Raw genomic sequence first — 19655 nt, forward strand, 5'->3', positions numbered from 1 at the left:
CAATCCTGGATCTCCAGGATCATGCCCTGGGCCAAAGGTGGCGCCGCTAAACCGCCGAGCCACCCGGGCTGCCCATGATCTGATTTTTTAAAAAAGAATTTTGTAATATTCTCTTATTTTGTGTAACAAATGTCTCCACTCTCTTGTTCATTCACTTAACTTCTCTTATTTTGTGTAACAAATGTCTCCACTCTCTTGTTCATTCACTTAACTTCTGTTGAAAACAGTGTCAGGCTTCCTTGAAGATGAGATTTTTTTCTCCAGAGCACTCTGAGAGCTCCCTGAATTTTTCCTTCATTTTCCTGATGGATTTTGCAGACGTTAACAGAGGCAGTGACTTGATTTTGCTACTCTGCTGTAGCTTGTAGAGACTGAGTTTTTCTGGTATGTTGGCCATTAGCTTGACTTGTTTTATATCTTGACATTTGTACTCTTTTGGAATGTGTACTTCACACCCAAGTAGAAAGTCAGATGTTTCTAGGTCTTTTTTTTTTTTTTTTTAAGATTTTATTTATGTATTTGACAGTGAGCAAGTGTGCCCACAAAGAAGGGGAGCTGCAGAGGCAGGCTCTCCACTGAGCAAGGAGCCCAACACAGGGCTTGATCCCAGGACCTTAGGATTATGACCTGAGCCAAAGACAGATGCTTAAGCAGCTGAGCCACCCAGGCACCCATGTTTCTGGGTCTTTATTCATGGTGTCCAACTTTCTTGTTGCTGATAGCGTGTCTTCAAGGTGGGTGCCCCTAATCTTGACTCAGGCCCTTCAAATTCATTTTCAATTAGTCATAGCTTCTCAAAAGTGTGGTGTCTTTCCTCCAGAGGGACAGAATCTCCAGTGTCCACTTTGTCTCTATATGAGGTCAGATCTTTTTTTTTTCTAAGTCAGATCTTGATAATGAAAAATCTGATCTTGACTATCACAGCTGCCCCTGCACCCAGCAGTGAGTGGGGAGCTGGATCTAGTCCGAGGTACCCTGGAAGTGCTGTTGCTACTGAATGGCCCCAGGACCAGCAGGACACCCCCTGAGGCCTAAGAGGCTACTGCAGAGTCACCTCACATCCAGAACATCATTACCTTCAGAGAACATTGAGAGCATTATGTCTGGAACCAAACCAGTGCAGGGCAGCCAGGCAGACTTCAGCTGAGGTGAGAGAAAGGGACAAATACAGTAACCCTGACCAATGCTCTTTTCTCTTTTATTTTATTATTTATTTATTTATTTTATTTTTAGTTAAAAAAATTTTTTTTATATTTTTTTATTGGAGTTCGATTTGCCAACATATAGTATGGCACCCAGTGCTCATCCCATCACTAATGCTCTTTTCTCAAACAACTTTATTTAGGTGCCCAGGGACACCCCCAGAGCTCCAAACACCTTGCCCACACACACTATACAATTTTAGGTTTACAGAAAAAATGAACATAAAATACAAAGAATTCTTATAAACACACAGTTTCTCCTGTAATTAACATCTTGCATTTGTGTGACATAATTACAACTGATAAGCAAATCTTGACACATTATCACTAATGAGCCTGTCTCCCCACCCCCACCGCCCTCCTTGCCTGTGGCCTAGGATCTCTTTCAAGGTGGCAATCTGGGGACAACTGTAGGGCCGACCTTGTTTGTTTCCTGTATCTTTGAACTACTGTCTTTTATAGCCCATTGTCCAGTGTCTTTCAAATAGTTGTGTGGTATAGTTTATCTGCCCCCGACCCCCAGAAGGGCAAATTCATTTCATGTTATTCCACCATGGCCAGAAGCTAAGGTCTTATAGTATATCTTTGAAACCAAGAAAACAGAATTGACTTACTGTGTTTTGAAGTCTACCACTAGGTGACAATGTTGTACAGCTGAGTCGGTTTTCAGAAAAGGCCTGGTGCAAAGAATTTCTAAGTTCTTTTAAGAGATCTATGAAATTATATATTTGGTATTAGTTTGGGTACACAAGTCTGTTTGGTTGAGCTCTACTTTATTCCTATATCTGTTATCACAGAATTTTTACTTCAGTGTAAAATTTATCAAGATATTTTGCCTACAATCATACATGTCATAGATTGATTTATGACATTCTCCTCACTAGGATGCAGTAGTAGAAATCTTACAATTGTTAAGGGCAAATTTTCCACCTCTAAATGGATTTAGATATATTGACGAAGGCATTGATTAACATTCATTCCTGCCTGGTGTGTAAGGCATGCAGAGAGAAGAGTAAGATGTGTTTCCTCCCTCAGAGGACTCCTGTCCTCATGGGGGAAACACAGACATGGACCTCCAGTGACCAAGGTGGCATGCTTCACAAAGCAGGTGACCATCCATCCGGGTGCAAAAGATGTGTTGAAATTTTCCACTTGAGAAGGGTGCATATAGCAGTCTGCCCCCAACAGTGGAAATATCACATGGAAGGAGATAGATACTCAAAAGATCATAACCAGATCAGAGAATATGGAGTGGGTCCATGCAGTTAGCAGGAATAAAAGAGTGGTAGGAAATAAAGATAAGAAAGGGGACGAGGACCACATCGTGAAGCGTCAGATTTGCTACCATAAGGCTTTGGGCTATATCCTGTAGCCAGTGGAGAGTAAATAATAGTTTTCAATTAAGTAGTTGATATGATTAAAATGGTGTTTTATTTTTTTTACATTTAAATTCAATTTGTCAAGATATAGTATAACATTCAGTGGTCATCTCATCACGTGCCCTCCTTAATGCCCGTCACCCAGTTACCCCACCCCACCCATCTCCTCTTCTGTAACCCTTTGTTTCCCAGAGTCAAGAGTCTCTTATGGTTTGTCTTCCTCTCTAATTTTTCCCCACTCAGTTTCCCCTCCTTCCCTTATGGTCCCTTTCACTATTTCTTATATTTCACATATGAGTGAAACCATATAATGATTGTCTTTCTCTGATTGACTTATTTCACTCAGCATGATACCCTCCTGTTCTATCCTCATCAATGTAAATGGTACATATTCATCCTTTCTGATGGCTGAGTAATATTCCATTATACATATATTAAAATAGTGTTTCTGACTAGAGTCTCTAAACTATTTTGGCTGAACAGCCTTTATGTTGTTTTAATAAACATCCAACATATTTATACATATATATAAACTATACATACGTAGCACTATGCAGACATGATACAGATTACAAAATATGCACAAAACTATGAAGCTTGTGGTAATAATGACATAGCCTTTGACAATTTTGAATTTTTTGCAGTTTATAAATCAGGTCCGATTAAATTCCTGTTTTATGTCATAATGGAGCTGGAGCTAATTTAAGTGGAACAGAAGACATTTGAGTCCTGATGTTCTCTTGATCAGTTCAGGGAATTCGATCATTGCAGTGAACTTCCACTGTTTCTTCAAGCCTGGCATATTGCATATTTCACACAGAAACAATAGGATTGTTCTCCCAAGTCAGTATTAGAGGCCTAACTTCTTTCTTATTTATTAATATAAGACAAGTGCAAAGACTTGGAGACTTACTGTTTTATTTGTCTCCCCATGGAACATTCTTTGCAGCCTGGGATACATGTGTCCACACACACCCTGGTTGGGTGGCTATGGCTGCAGCATGGAGAGATTGCAGAGTATGGGCAGGAGATCAACATGGACACCAACCAGGAGCTGCTTGTCTCTTGATAATTAGAGTAGAGATCAGCTAAAACTGAGATAAACCATTACAATCTAATTCAAATAATATGTTTCACCTCAGCCTCTTATAAATTAACAAAGAAAAATATGAAAAGTAATCATTATATTCCCCAAAGTTCCAGTATGCCAACGTTCCAAGCAAACATGGAACATTCCATGTTCCAAGCAAACGTGGGTTAGGATTATCTTGGAAAGAAAACTTTGGGACTGATCCTCTGGCCAATATCTTAGAAAGGACAAGACCCCTTAACTGGTGAGGAGACAGTGAGAATTCAACAGTCGATGACCTAAAAGAGGGCTTTGCCAGAACCTGGCCATGCTGGCACCCTGACTTCAGACTTCCAGCATCTAGAAAACTGTGAGAAGTAAATGTCTGTTAGTTTCAAGTGGTGTTTTGTTACAGGAGCTCAAATAGATTAGGACCAAGAACAAAGATCAACTGGAATATTTGACCTATGTTATCTGTCATAGTATTTCAGAAGATGCCCAAGGAGGGACGCCAGGGTGGCTCAGTGGTTGAGCATCTGCCAACGGTTCAGGGGTGTGATTCCGGAGTCCCAGCCTCCCTGCATGGAGCCTGCTTCTCCTCCCTCTGCCTACATCTCTGCCTCTCTCTATGTGTCTGTCATGAATAAATAAAATCTTAAAAAAAAAAGAAGATGCCCAAGGAGACTGAGTTGGCATCCATCTCTCCGTCTCTCTACCCAACCCTTAGTCCTTCAAAGGAATATGGCTACTTCACTGAACATGCTGAGCTTCTCACATAGCAGGGAGTATCATACCCCTGCTTCACTTCTGCATTTACCTTTATTGTACAAATCTATAAATTGCTGTTTATGAATTGCATCAAGTACATGAAATATATTAATTAAGAGAAGGTTTGTTTCTTAATGTCATGTGAAGTATTAAAAGAGCTGTCTTGGAAGAAATGTTTATAAATAATCTATACCTAGACCATTTGCAACGAATTTTGTGCTCTCCAATTGCATTTGGACCTTGTTAATTTGTTGATTGGAAAATCACATCCCTTTTCTTCTGAGTGTGATGGTGGTAGCAGTTCAGTGAGACATTTCAGGATTTATAGTTTTTGAATTCTGACTTCCAGGCAATGTTGAAAGTAGGCTTTTTCTCATTGCTAAGTATCAGAATTGTGGCCAGTCTTTAGGCAAATACCTTTTTTTTTTTTTAAACTTTTTTTAAAGATTTTATTTATTTATTCATTCATGATAGACAGAGAGAGAGAGAGAGAGGAGGCAGAGACAGAGGGAGAAGCAGGCTCCGTGCCGGGAGCCCGATGTGGGACTTGATCCCGGGACTCCAGGATCACACCCTGGGCCAAAGGCAGGCGCTAAACCGCTGAGCCACCCAGGGATTCCCCAAATACCTTTTTTTAAAAAAAGATTTTATTTATTTATCCACGAGAGAGACACACACACACACACAGAGAGAGAGAGAGAGAGAGAGAGGCAGAGACACAGGCAGAGGGAGAAGCAGGCTCCATGGAGGGAGCCCAACGTGGGACTCAATCCCGGGTCTCTAGGATCACGCCCAGGGCTGAAGGTGGTGCTAAACTGCTGAGCCACCCGGGCTGCCCTAGGCAAATACCTTTTGAAAGCTGCAACAGGATGAGGCACCTGGGTGGCTCAGTCAGTTAAACGATTGGCTTTCGATTTGGGCTCAGGTCATGATCTTGTGGTCCTGAGATTGAGCCCTTGTCAGGCTCCGCGCTCAGCATGAAGTCTGTTTGTCCCTTTCCTTCTGCTCCTCCCCTCACTTGCACTCTCTCTCTCTAAATTAAATAAATAAATAAAATCTTGAAGGTTGAAACAAGATGGAGCTACATGTGTATAAAGGTATACTCACCAAATCTTAGGGGAGGCTTTTTAAAGCTGACCCCAGGCATAAACCTGATGTGAGTTGGATGTTTTTATTACATCGATTCTTTACTTGGCTTTCAAACATCTGTTATTGGAATATGTCATGTTTCCACAATATTCTCTATATAGGAGCTCCCTTGGTCTCTGGAGGTGGGATGAGTTGACCACTTTCTCTGTGCACTTTAGTGAACCTTTGTAAATTGTTTTGCTTGGTCATTTCCTATCTTACTATTTAACTGTATTTTCTTCATGGCACTTAGCCATTTTTTGAGATGATTTTTTCATATACGCTGTGTTTGCTTTCTCCCTCCCTTCACTTAAATGTAAAACTGCATGAGGTCAGGGACCTTGTTTTCCTGTTCATCATCCTGTCACCAGTGCCAAGACAGGACCTGGTACAAATTGAATGATCAATACAAAGTCATTGATTATGTAAATAAATGAACTTCTATAATAGTACCTGATGTCATGTGCATTGTCATGAAGCATTTATTCAATGCAGTGCCCATAGTTAACAATATGGCATCGTGAAGTTTAAAATATGTTAAGAATATATATCTAATATTAAGTGTTCCAACCCTGCAAACCAGTAAGAAACAGACAAAAAACCCACAAAAGAACACAAGGAAATTTTGGGAGGTGATGGTTATGTTTAATATCTTATTGTAGTGATGGTATGACGGGAACATGCAAATGCACAAACTCATCTAGATGTATGCATCAAATGTGTGCAATTAAAAACATTTTTTTAAATTTATTTGAGAGAGAGGGAGAGGGAGGAGAGAGCAAAAAAGAAGCAGACTCCTCGTTGAGCAAGGACCCTGTTGCTGGGATCATGACCTGAGCCAAGGGCAGATGCCCAACTGACTGAGCCACCCAGCCACCCCATGTGTGCAATTTTTAGATGTCAGTTATATCCTAATAATAAAGTTCTTTTTTTAAAAGAAGCATTTGTTAAGCAGGACTGTGGTGTGTTGCACAATCCCAGTGGTGTGTGTGTGTGTATGTGTGTGTGTGTGTGTGAAGGACCATACCCTGCACAAAACAGACTGATACCAAGAAGACCTGACCAAATAGAAACTTGTGATCCAAGTTGCTCCTGAATAATGTGCCAGTCAATTCCTTTATATTTGGAATCATCTTGTAATAAGGATGTCTGGGTATTTCAGTAGATAAACCCTTTTGGGTGAAGATCCCCACAGAGCCCTCTGGGACTGAGTATCAACACTGCTCTGTGGTAAACAGCATTAGAGGCAGACAAACCACTCGTCATTCCCACATTTCATTCATGATCACAGCAAGACATTTAAAAAAATAGGCACAAGTATACAAAGTATTTAATTTTTTAAAAAGATTTTATTTATTTATTCATGAGAGACACACAGAGAGAGGCAGAGACATAGGCAGAGGGAGGAGCAGGATCCCTGTTGGGGGCCCTATGCGGAACTCGATCCCAGGAACCCTAAGGATCATGACCTGAACCAAAGGCAGATGCTCAGCCAAGTCACTCAGGCGCACCATATATATATATATATATTTTTTTTTTTTTAAATCAAATTGGGATTCAGTGCTGTCTAGTACTAATTTAGAGAGCTAAATTTAATTGATTTGGGTAGAGTAAAATGGTAATAATTGTTGGACACGGTATTTAAATTTTATTTCTTGAATTTCTTACTGCTTTTTTCATGTGAGAATTACCTTTGCAAATACGACATCATAGAAAACTTTTCAAAGAGCCCTTCCTTGCATTTTTCTCTCTGAGGGTACTAGTGTCTTGTGTTCAGGGATTGGTGACTGAGAAAGGCATAACGAGGAGATGAATGTGCTTCAACCTTAGAAGTGTCTCCAGCTACTAACTTTGTTCTTTCCCTCAGGCTGAACGAGGTGCATATAGAATATCTTGCAGTTGAATAATTTGGATTGCTTTTAGGCAAGAATTTTTGTGATGTTATAAAAATTGAGATCTAAAAGGAAACTTAACCTTCAGTTCATTCTTTTGATGTATTTTGCCCGAAGCATGGTGCTAGGACCTGTTATCTTAAATAGGCAATATAAAAATATCTTTCTAATTCACTCCTACAGTTGAAAGTTCCTCATGGATTGAAATTACTGTGATCTATCAAAATTTACTATGTTGTGGAAATAAAATAAAATCACATGTCAGGCAAGGAATGATGACAACAATGGACCAGCTTATTATGAAGCTTAAAATGAAAATGCTTTACTGGCAACACTATTGGACTTTTGAAAGATTGAGAATATGTGTCAAAATAGGAGAAGCCATAGTGCTGGTGTTTTATTTATTCCTATTGATGTGGCTGGTTTGCTCCATGGTTAAGATCAATTTTTTGGAATCCATAACAATTTTTGGTTTAATTGTATGTTGTTGTTTTTGTTGAGAGGAAATAAGATACCACAAGAGTCATCATTTTTAAAAATATTTTATTTATTCATGAGAGATGCACACAGAGAGAAGCCGAGACATAGGCAGAGGGAGAAGCAGGCTCCCCACAAGTAGCCTGATGTGGAACTCGATCCTGCACCTGGGATCACGCCCTGAGCCAAAGGCAGATGTTCAATTGCTAAGCCACCCAGGCATCCCAAGAGTTATCATTTTAAAGTGTACATTTCACGAGTGGCTTAGTTGGTTGAGTGTCTGACTCTTGACTTTGGCTCCAGTTATGATCTCTGGGTCGTGAGATTAAACCCCACGTGGGGATCCCCACAGGGCATGGAGTCTGCTTAGGATTCTCTTTCTTCCTCTTCTTCTGCCCCCATCCCCCCATGTGTGTGCTTGCTCTCTCTCTCTCAAAAAAAGTGCATTTCAGCAATTTTGAGTACGTGCACAAGGTTGCACAACTTACAGAATATTTCATTAATCCAAAACGATGAAACCACTAATATACTTTCTGTAGCTATAGATTTTCCTGTACTGGATATCCCATGTAAAGTGAGTCATATAAGGTGCCTGATTACTTCCGCTTAGCAAAAACGTCAAGATTTATCCATGTGGCAGCAAGTGTCAATACTTCATTTCTTTTTGTGGATGGATCATATTCCATTGCACAGCTGGCTATACCACATTTTATTATCCACTTATAAATTGATGAACACTTGCTTTGTTTCCATTTTTTGGCTATTATGAGTAATGCTGCTATGAACATTTGTGTACAAATTTTAGTGTCACATATGTTTACATTTCTCTTGAGTTTATACCTAGGAGTGGAGTTGCTGAGTCACATGGTAACTCTGTTTTACCTTTAAAAAAAAAAGATTTTATTTATTTGTTAGAGAGAGAGAGAGAGAGTGCATGAGCTGGAGGAGGGGCTGAGAGAGGGGGAGAAGCAGACTCCCTGCTGAGCAGCCCCCCCCCCCCCAACCTTGGTACTAGATCCCAGGACTCTGAGATCATGACCTGAGCCAAAGGTGGATACTTAATCCCCTGGGCCACTTGGGCGCCGTTATGTTTCACTTTTTGAGGGATCACCAAACTGTCTCCCACAGTGGTTGTGTAGTTTTTCATCCCCATCAGCAATGTATGAGGATTCTAATTTCTCCAAATCCTCATCAACACTTGTTATATTCCATTAAAAGAAAATTACAGCCAATCCTCATCCTCTGGGGTATGTCTCTTGATAGTGCCCTTTGTTCTCTCTGGCACCAGGAAAGCAGACTGTTGTTTTCCAAGGCTACTGGTGAGATGGGCAGGGGAGGATGGTACTAGAGAGTAGGTTAAACTACCACAAAGCCAGGCACCTGGGTGACTCAGTTGGTTGAGCACTGGACTCTTGGTTTTGGCATAGGTCATAATCTCAGGGTCATGAGATTGAGCCCTATGCTAGGCTCTGTGTTCACTGGGCAGTCTCTCTCCCTCTGTCCCTCCCCATCTCCTCTCTCTCTAAAATAAATACATCTTTTTAAAAAAACCCACCAGAAAATTTGCTGCTCTTATGACTATTTAGCTATTTTTTTTCTTGAACAAATACTCCTTGGGTTACTTCAAGTCTTTGTTTAATATCCAGAGCTCTGGGGATCCCTGGGTGGTGCAGCGGTTTGGCGCCTGCCTTTGGCCCAGGGCGCGATCCTGGAGACCTGGGATCGAATCCCACCTCGGGCTCCCGATGCATGGAGTCTGCTTCTCCCTCTGCCTGTGTCTCTGCCCCTCTCTCTCTCTCTCTCTGTGAGACTATCATAAAAAAAAAAAAAAATCCAGAGCTCTGAAAAAGTTGGTTCTGACAATCTTTGCCATTATTTTTTCATTGCTTTTATGAGGGGATAAGTTTTCAGAGGTTTTATTCAGACATTTTCACTGATACCACTTCAATTGTATGACTTACACTGCAGTGAGATCACTGCTTTGCCTTTGGTTATTTTCATATAGACTTGTCCAAGTCATGTGGATGCCATAGAGAAATTGACTCAAGCTTCTTTTAAATCTGTCATCACAGATTTTTCTTACTGGATATTATCCTTTTCTACTTTTATTATTTATAAAGTTTGGGAGCTGTTAAAAGCCTCAGAGGTCGGCTAATGGATTGATACTTCTGTTTCACACATGAGACAACTGGCACCTCTTGTAGAGTGAAGTGGATTGTCTGGCTTCTTCCTCTAGTTAGTAGTTGATCTTGTAGAAATACTCAGTACAACTCCTTCTTTGCAACTTTCCTGACTCTTATCACCCAGCCTTCTATATGTGATTTCCCTTTTCACTTGGGCATGTTGGCCAGTCCCTGTGAGACTTTGAAAATGATGAGATACCATAAGGCTATGCATAGTCCCACAACTATTCTCAGGGACTTGGCTTTGACCTTGGTATTATTTGGGGATTATAAAAATCCCCAGCGTCTAAGAAGCAGCCTGCAGTTTGAGCCATGTGAAATCTGTATGGTGGCAGATAAATTTCTGTCTAACTTTCTTTGCTTATGATTACTTCCCCTGTTTATTTCTACATAGCCAAAGAGAAAGAAAATGGTTTCAAAATAAAAATTTGGTGCTGGGGCAGCCCGGGTAGCTCAGCGGTTTAGCGCCATCTTCAGCCCAGGGTGTAATCTTGGAGACCTGGGATCGAGTCCCATGTCGGGCTTCCTGCATGGAGCCTGCTTTTCCCTCTGCCTCTCTCTCTCTCTCTCTCTCTCTCTCTCTGTGTGTGTCTCTCATGAATAAATAAATCAAATCTTTAAAAAAAAATTTGGTGCTGTACTGTAGTTATATGACTGTACATTGGAAAGACTTGTTTTTAGGGTCCTTGGGCATATCTTCTGATTGGTGTTTGTATTAGTTTGCTGGGGCTGCCATAAAAGTACTACAGACTGGGTGACTTACACAACAGAAATTTATTTTCTCACAATTTTGGGGGCTGAAAATCTGAGATCAATGTGTCTGCATGGTTGGTTTCTTCTAAGGCTTCTCTCCTTGGCTTGTACATGAATGCCTTCCCCCTTTGTCTTCACATTGCTTTCCCTCTGTAACTATGTCCTAATTTCTTCTTCTTGTGAGAAACCAAATATATTGGATTAGGACCCACTATACTGACCTCATCTTAACTTAATTATCTCTTTAAAGATCCTGTCTCCAGGCACCTGGATGACTCAGTTGGTTGAGTGCCTGCCTTCAGCTCAGGTCATGATCCCAGGGTTCTGGGATCGAGTCCCACATCAGGCTCCTGCTCAGTGGGGAGTCTCCTTCTCCCTCCAGCCTTCCTCCTGCTTGTAGTCTCTCTCTCTCTCACTCACTCACTCCTTCTCTCAAATAAATAAATAAAATCTTAAAAAAAAAGATTCTGTCTCCAAATAGAGTTACATTCTGAGATACTGGGGGTTAGGACTATGAGTTTGAAATCTATGAATCAAATTTTCTTCACAAAAATGAATAGGATACTATCAAAGCAAACACCATACTCTCTCTTCCCAAACTGAAAAAAGAATGAAAAAATGGAGCAGAATATCCAAGGGCTGTGGGACAGTTACAAAAGGTGTAACATACACAGAATGGGAAAAACAGATGGAAAAACTGAAAAAGAAGCAGAAGAGATACTTGAAGTGATAATGCTGAGAATTTTTTAAATGAATGTCAGTCACCAAGTAACAGAACTAAGAAGCTCAGATAATACCAAGCAGGATAAACACCAAAAAACCACATCTGTGCATATTATACTCAAACTACAAAAAAACAAAGACAGAAAGAATTCAGGAGGTTGGGGGGGGATTTCTCTCTAGAGGGACCCCTGTAAGAATTATATTGGACTCCTTGTCAGAAACCATGCAAACAAGGGAGTATAGTGAAATGTTTAAAGTATTTTTCTAAAGGATTTTATTTATTTGTTTATTCATTCATTTATTTACTTATTTGAAAGAGAGAGAGAGTGTGGGTCAGAGGAGGGGCAGAGGGGGAGGGAGAGGGACAAGCAGACTCCTTGCTGAGTGTAGAGCCTGACTGGGGGCTCCATCTCATGACCCTGAGATCATGACGTGAGCTGAAACCAAGAGTTGGTTGCTTAACCAACTGAGCCACCCAGATGGCCCTAATTTTTTTTTTTTTTTTAAAAGACCCAACAGTCTGGAATTCTGTATCCAGAGAAATCATCCTTCAAAAATAAAAGAAAGGGCAGCCCAGGTGGCTCAGCGGTTTAGAGCCACGGTCAGCCCAGGGCCTGATCCTGGGGTTCCAGGATTGAGTCCAACATCAGGTTTCCTGCATGGAGCCTGTTTCTCCCTCTGCCTGTGTCTCTGTCTCTCTCTCTCTGTGTCTCTCATAAATAAATAAATAAAATCTTTAAAAAAAAAGAAATAAAACTACTTTTTCAGACAAATAAAACTGAAGAAAATTGTTGATAGTAGACATGCCTTACAAGAAACGTCAAAAAATTCTTCACATAAGGAAAATGATACGTAAAAAAACTCAGATATACATATATGAAGTGAAATAAGATATTTTATCGTTACTATTATTAATTGATATCATAGATAATTATTCAAGAATAGCAAGAATATATTGGGTGATTTTTAGATAGAGATTTTTTTTTTTTTTTTTTAGCAGGCTCCATGCAGGGAGCCCGACGGTCACACCCTGAGCCGAAGGCGGCACTAAACTGCTGAGCCACCGGGCTGCCCTAGCTAGAGATTTTTTAAAAATTTAATTTATTTATCTGAGAGAGAGAATATGCAGGAACAAGTAGAGGCAGAGGGAGAAGTAGATACCCCACTGAGCAGGGAGCCTAACATGAGGCTTGATTCCAGGACCCTGAGATCATGACCTGAGCCAAAGACAGCTGCCCAACGGACTAAGCCATCTAGGCACTCCTAGGAAGAGATTTTAAGTGAAATCAGTGACATCAATCTTATCAAAGATGCGAGGAAGGAATTGAGGAATATCCTGTTATAAAATACCTGCAATACCTATGAAGAGAGTATGGTATTATTTGAAAGTGAATTTTGATTAGTTGTTAATAAATACTGCAAGTCTATGGCAGCCAGGAAAATAATTTAAAAAAGAAATGTAATTGATATGTTAGAGGGCAAAGAAAGTGGAATCATGTAAAGTGCTCAATTAAAACTAGAGAGGCAGAAAAAGAGGGGAAGATTAAAGCAAAAGAATGAAAGAAAGGCAACAAATAGAAAGCAGTTATAAATATGTAGATTTTAATCCAAAGTATCAATCATTACTTTAAATGTGAATGGTCTAAATACACCAATTAAAAAGACAAGGACTGTCAAAGTGGATAAGGAAACAAGGCCCAACTATATTTTATCTGTAAAGAAGCTGTTTAAAATATAAGGACACAGATAGATAAAGAGGGAGGGGCTGTAGAAAGTTCTACCATGCTAACATCAATATAAAAAAAACTGGAGTAACTATGTTTCAGGCAAAGCAGACTTCAGAACAACGAAAATTATTAGGGTTAAAGAGAGGTATTACATAACAAAAACAGGGTCAATTCTCTAAGAAGTCAGAACAGTCCTTAAAATGCATGTCCCTAACAACACAGCATCAAAATGCATGAAGTAAAATATTGATAGGACTGATTATGACTCTGGGAAGCTTGGGTGGCTCAGTTGGTTAACTGTCTGACTCTTGATTTCTGCTCAGGTTGTGATCTCAGAGCAGCAGGATAGAGCCCTGCATCAGACTCCATGCTCAGTGGGGAGTCTGCTGGGGATTCTCTCTCTCCCTCTCCCCTTCCCGCCACTTATGCTCATGCACTCTCTCTCTCAAATGAAAAAATAAATCATACAAAAAAAATAACTGATCATTACTCATCCCATGGACAATAACAGAATAATAAAGGAGTTTTGTATGCAACTCTATGACAGAAGTTTGGTAACTTAGATAAAACGGACCGATTGGACAGAACCACCAAAACTCAAACAAGAAGAAATAGATAATCTGAACAGGGGGATATCTATTACTGATTTGGAATCACTATTTAATAAAATTGCCAAACTGAGAGCACCAGTTCTAGATGGTTTCATTGGTGAGTTTTACTAAACACTTAAGAAGAAATGACACCAATTCTCTATGACCTCTTACAGAAACTAAAAGCAGAGAACACTTTCTAACACATCCTATGAAGCTAGCATTATACTAACCTCTCCCCACCCCAAACCAGTTAAAGGCATTATTAAAGAAAAGGAAACAGGGCAGCCCCAGTGGCTCAGTGGTTGGCGCCGCTGTCAGCCCAGGGCGTGATCCTGGAGACCAGGGATCGACTCCCATGTCGGGCTCCCTGCATAGAGCCTGCTTCTCTCTCTGCCTGTGTCTCTGCCTCTCTCTCTCTGTCTCTCATAAATAAATAAATTAAAAAAAACTTTAAAAAAAGGAAACAATAGGCTCACATCTCTTCTGAACATACATGTGAAAGTCCTCAACAGAATATTAGTAAATTGAATTTAACAGTGAATAGGAAATTATATATCATGACTAAGTAGGATACATCCCAAATATGCATGGCTAAAATCCAATAATATCAGAAGCTGGTGAAGATACAGAACGATAGGAACTCTTATTCATTCCTGGTGGGAATACAAAATGGTACAATCACTTTGGAAGATAGTTGGGCAGTTTCTAAGCATGGTTGTCTCAGGAAACTCCTTAGTATTTACCCAGATGAGTTGAAATCATACCTGTTAATGCACACAAAAACCCTGCACATAGATGTTTATAGCAGTCTTATTCATAGTTGCCCAAAGTGGAAGCAATAAAAAAGTTCCTCAATAGGGAATGGATAAACAAACATTGGAACATTCATACAATCTAATATTATTCAGTGACAAAAGGAAATGAACTATCAAACCACAAAAAGATATGAAAGACTCTTAAATTCATATTAGTAAGTTAAGTAAGCCAGTCTGACAGAAATACATACATATGTGTGTTTATGTGTATATATATATATATATGTACATATATATTAAGATTTATTTATTTATTTTAGAAAAAGAGAGAGCGGGGGGTGGGGAAGGGCAGAGGGAGAGGGAGAAAGAAACTCAAGCAGACTCCGTGCTGAGCATGGAGCCTGACTTGGGGCTTGATCACGACCTGAGCCAAAACCAAGAGTCAGACTCTTTTTTTTCTTTAAAGATTTTATTTATTTATTCATGAGACACACACACACACACACAGAGAGGTAGAGACATAGGCAGAGGGAGAAGCAGGCTCCATGCAGGGAGCCCAATGTGGGACTCAATCCTGGGACTCCAGGATCATGCCCTGGGCCAAAGGCAGACACTCAACCATTGAGCCACCCAGGCGGCTCCAAGAGTCAGACTCTCATTCGTCTCTATCACCCACATGCCTGCCAAACACATAGTTTATTATTTCAGTATATGTCATTCTGGAAAACTATAGAGACATAAAAAACTATAGATATAATAAAAGAGATCAATGTTTACAGGGGTTGGGGGGAAGAGAGGAAGGATGAAGATATGAAGCAGAAGGCAGTGAAACTATTCTCTAATACTATAATGGTGGATATATGAAATTGTACAACCTTACTGTAAGCTGTGGATTTTTATTTACTAATAATATACTAATATTGTATCATTAACAAATGTACCGTATTGAACCAAGTTGTTAACAATAGAGGAAACTATGGGGGAGAGGAGTGTATGGGAGCTTTGTATTATCTGCTTGATTTTTCTGCAAATGTAAAACTGCTCTAAAAGTAAAGCCTATCAATTATAGCAGACAAAAATATTAAAAATATCAATACAGGTTTAATTTCAGTTTGTCAATAACATACTCAGAAATCCATTTCATTGAAACAAATTCCAGTTTTGAAATTATCGGATTGTCCAAAAGAGGGTGCCAAAGACTTACAAAGATGTCTTCTTTGGTTTTGCAAGAGGAAGTTAAAGAATAAAATAGAATTAATAGAATAAAAAAACAGAAGACTGTAACATAAGTCAACAGGCATTACACTTACTATAACTGCCCATAACTTCTATCTTCCTTAGGACTCAGATCTATTACCTTTGTTCTTTGGTGCTGCTTCTTTGTTGTCTATGAAAGTGTAATGCACCCTGATGATGCACAGCTGTGACCTGGACTTCAAAGAGACCTGAAGGAAGTTGGGTTAGCACAATTGCATTTGGACCCTATTTTAAGCAACTATAGACGTACGCTTGTAAAAATGGAATTTAAATGGGATTTTTACAAATGTGTAAGTCTTTTCCAATTTATAATATTTGTAGTGATATAAATTTGGAGATTCTTTTCACTTTTTGACAATAGCCTTTAAGACTTCAATCTTGAATTTCTCTGTTTCTAGCACCTTAAGTTAAGGAGCCTATAAACTGGTGATGTATCAACACCTGTATCAACACAATTCATTCTTCAAGATATCTTTTGATGAAGAATTTTGTCACTGATAGAATCTCCTTGTTAGGGCAACAATATTACAGGTAAACTCAGTTTATTTTGTGTTATATTGCCTTTTTTATTTTTAAAACATCTTTACTTTTTGTTGGTTGCAGAAGTGTAAAAAGGTAGTATAGGGATGCCTGGGTGGCTTAGTGGTTGAGTATCTATCTGTCTTTAGCTGAGCTTGTGATCCTGGGGTCCTAGGAAGGAGTCCTGCATTGGGCTCCCCGCAGGAAGCCTGCTTCTCACTCTGCCTGTGTCTCTGACTTTTTCTGTCTCTCAAGAATAAATAAACAAAATCTTTAAAAAAAGTAGTATTAAAAATACATTTTTAAAATAATAAAATTTACAAAGTTTAAAGTGAAAACTTACTAATCTCACTTGAAGAGATAAAGCATCCAGAATTTGTTATGCAAAGTTCTAAACATTTCTACATATATTTAGGACATGAAGAGCCTCCACTAACCATATAATATATGGTTATATATGGCAACCATATATATATGGCTTCCATTATAATATATATATATATATATTATACTTTAGTCAATACAATATTCTATGCAGTTTAATTCTTTTTGTTTTGTGCTATTAAGAGTATTGATTTAGTAAAAAAATCTTATAGATACATATTTATATATTTGTTATCTCTGTTCAACTAGTTCCCAGAATTGAAATTCCAAGTCAAAATGTTAGCAGATTACATTTTGATACATATTGCCAGCCAGTGCCTGATTAAGTTTTACAAATATAAAAATGCACTCACCTGAGTATTCCTCTGGGGTTTTTTTTTTTTTTAAGGCAGAGAACAACTACATCTAAGAATGAATAATTTTATTTATTTATTCGCTTAAGTTTTTATTATTGAAGTATAGTTGACATACAATGTTATATTAGTTTCAGGTGTTCTACACAGTGATTCAACAATTCATTATATTATACAATGCTCACCACAATAAATGTAGTTGCCATCTGTCACCATACAATGTTATTACAATATTATTGACTATATTCCCTATATTTCATCTCTGTGACTTTTTTATTTTGTAACTGGAAGTCTGTTCTTAATTCCCTTCACCTATTTCTCCCATCCTCCTCCCATTACCCCTGACAACCACCAGTTTGTTCTCTGTATTTATAAATCTTTTTTTTTTTTGTGGATTTTTGTGTGTGTTTTTGTTGTTGTTGTTGTTTTTTTTTTTTGGTTTGGTTCATTTGTTTTGTTTTTTAGATTCCACATATAAGTGAAATTATATGGCATATGTTTTTCTCTGTCTGATTTATTTCACTTAACATAATACCCTCTAGGTCCACCTGTATTGTCACAAATGTAAAGGTCTTAAAATGGATCATTTTAGTTCATTCTGTCCATGATGAAGTTGTCCCAGGGTCAGACATCATTGGGAATAGCATTTACCTCTTTTGATACATGCTATAAAACAGCTCCTCCAGTATCCCTGATCTTTTGCATTTGAGGTCTTTCTTTCTTTTTCTTTGCTTCTTTCTTTGTTTCTTTCTTTCTTTCTTTCGTGGAGATGTCCTTTGACTGACAGCTGGGCATACTTCCTGCAAATCTCAGAGCCAGCTACATATTGAGGTTCAGCTCTGTTCTAGTGATGTGGTGATCTGAGTGATCTTTAGCTATCTTTGGTGCTCTGTTAGCGGCCACAGCTTTAATTTCAGGAAGGCTGTCTTCTTTGTATGAAGGAAAACTGAAGTGATGGAATTATCCTATTGGAGTACATTACCTCTTCATTCTGTTTTCAAAATGTTTCTTTCCAGAAGAAAAAAATAGCATCATTATGATGGGGAGGGAGGTTTGGATGAAAGGACTACTCATTTATTTATATTCCTTCTCAGAAGATGTGGGTGGAGTAGTTTTTCCTAGTCATTTTCATGATTATTTTAGTGAGAAGGACTTATAGTACCTATTTTATTTTGCCAAGTGACAATATTATAGCATACACACACTCCACCTCTAAACTCTCCCCAAAACAACTAACACTATCAACTTCATTTAATAACAAAATAGTAAGAATATTCTTATCAACTTTATCATTTACTAGCTGTAAGAGTTTGGTCAGGTTAATATCTCTTTTTATGTACAAAATAAAAATCACTGTGAATATCAAGTGAGATAAATATATATAATAAACATATATTTATTATATTATATAAATTATACATAATATAGATTTATTATATATACTACATGAACTATATATAACACCTATATTTATTATGTGTGTGTATATATATGATATGTGTATATATGTGTGTGTGTGTGTATATATATATATATATATATATATATATATATCATGGTCTATGGTAAATACTCAGTATGTGTTAGCATATTCAAGTTTTTGTCACTATTAGTTATCCCATGGTAATATTTTTAAATCAATTTATTTTTAATGCAAGCCCACTGCTTGTATTTATTTTTCTTAGTGTAGATTCTCTCCAAAGCAGACCCTGAGATGCAAAGTAAGGAAGCAAAGGGGACATTGGTAGGAAACTGGTAGAAAGAGAAGGATCAAAGGGAACCAAATGAAGGGGGAGCCCCTAGGCCAATTGCCATAATGGGCCTACTGGAGCATTATCCCACAAAGAATCTCTAGGAGACATGCAAAGCACTTACATCAGAATTTACTGGTAAATGGGCTAGTTAAGCTATGTATAACAATTCCTGATAGTCATTTGTTGAGAACTATTCCTTGGGTTGTTACTTCCTCAGTACTTCCAGCCCACCAATGCAAATGTGTAGGGGGTGGCCTTCAGGTACCACACTGCAGATAGGCAGTGGGAAGTCACCTGCGGCATCCTGAGAGGTAGGGCACTGGTGCTATTGGCTACAGCTATGGATTGTTGAAAGCCTGACCTTCAAGATTGCTTAGGAACTATGGGGGAAAGCTGAATGTTTATCTTATTCCCTTTTCTCACGGGTGGGCAGGTAGATGAATTAGGTTGTATCAAATACTGCATTTTATATAAACCACATTCCATTTTTTTTCAAGATTTTATTTACTTATTTTAGAGAAAGAAAGAGAGAGAGAGCACAAGCAGGGTGTGAGCAAGAGGGTGAATCAGACTCCCTGCTGAGCAGAGAGACGATGTGAGGCTTGATCCCAGGTCCCTGGGATTGTGACCCCAGCCAAAGGCAGACGCTTAACCAACTGAGCCACCCAGGTGCCCCTAAACCACATTCCATTCTAAATAGAATCTACTTACCCATCAGAATAAAAAATACGTGACTCTG

The sequence above is a fragment of the Canis lupus genome, chromosome 3 (assembly GCF_048164855.1).
Source record: "Canis lupus baileyi chromosome 3, mCanLup2.hap1, whole genome shotgun sequence".
Lineage (NCBI taxonomy): Eukaryota > Metazoa > Chordata > Mammalia > Carnivora > Canidae > Canis > Canis lupus.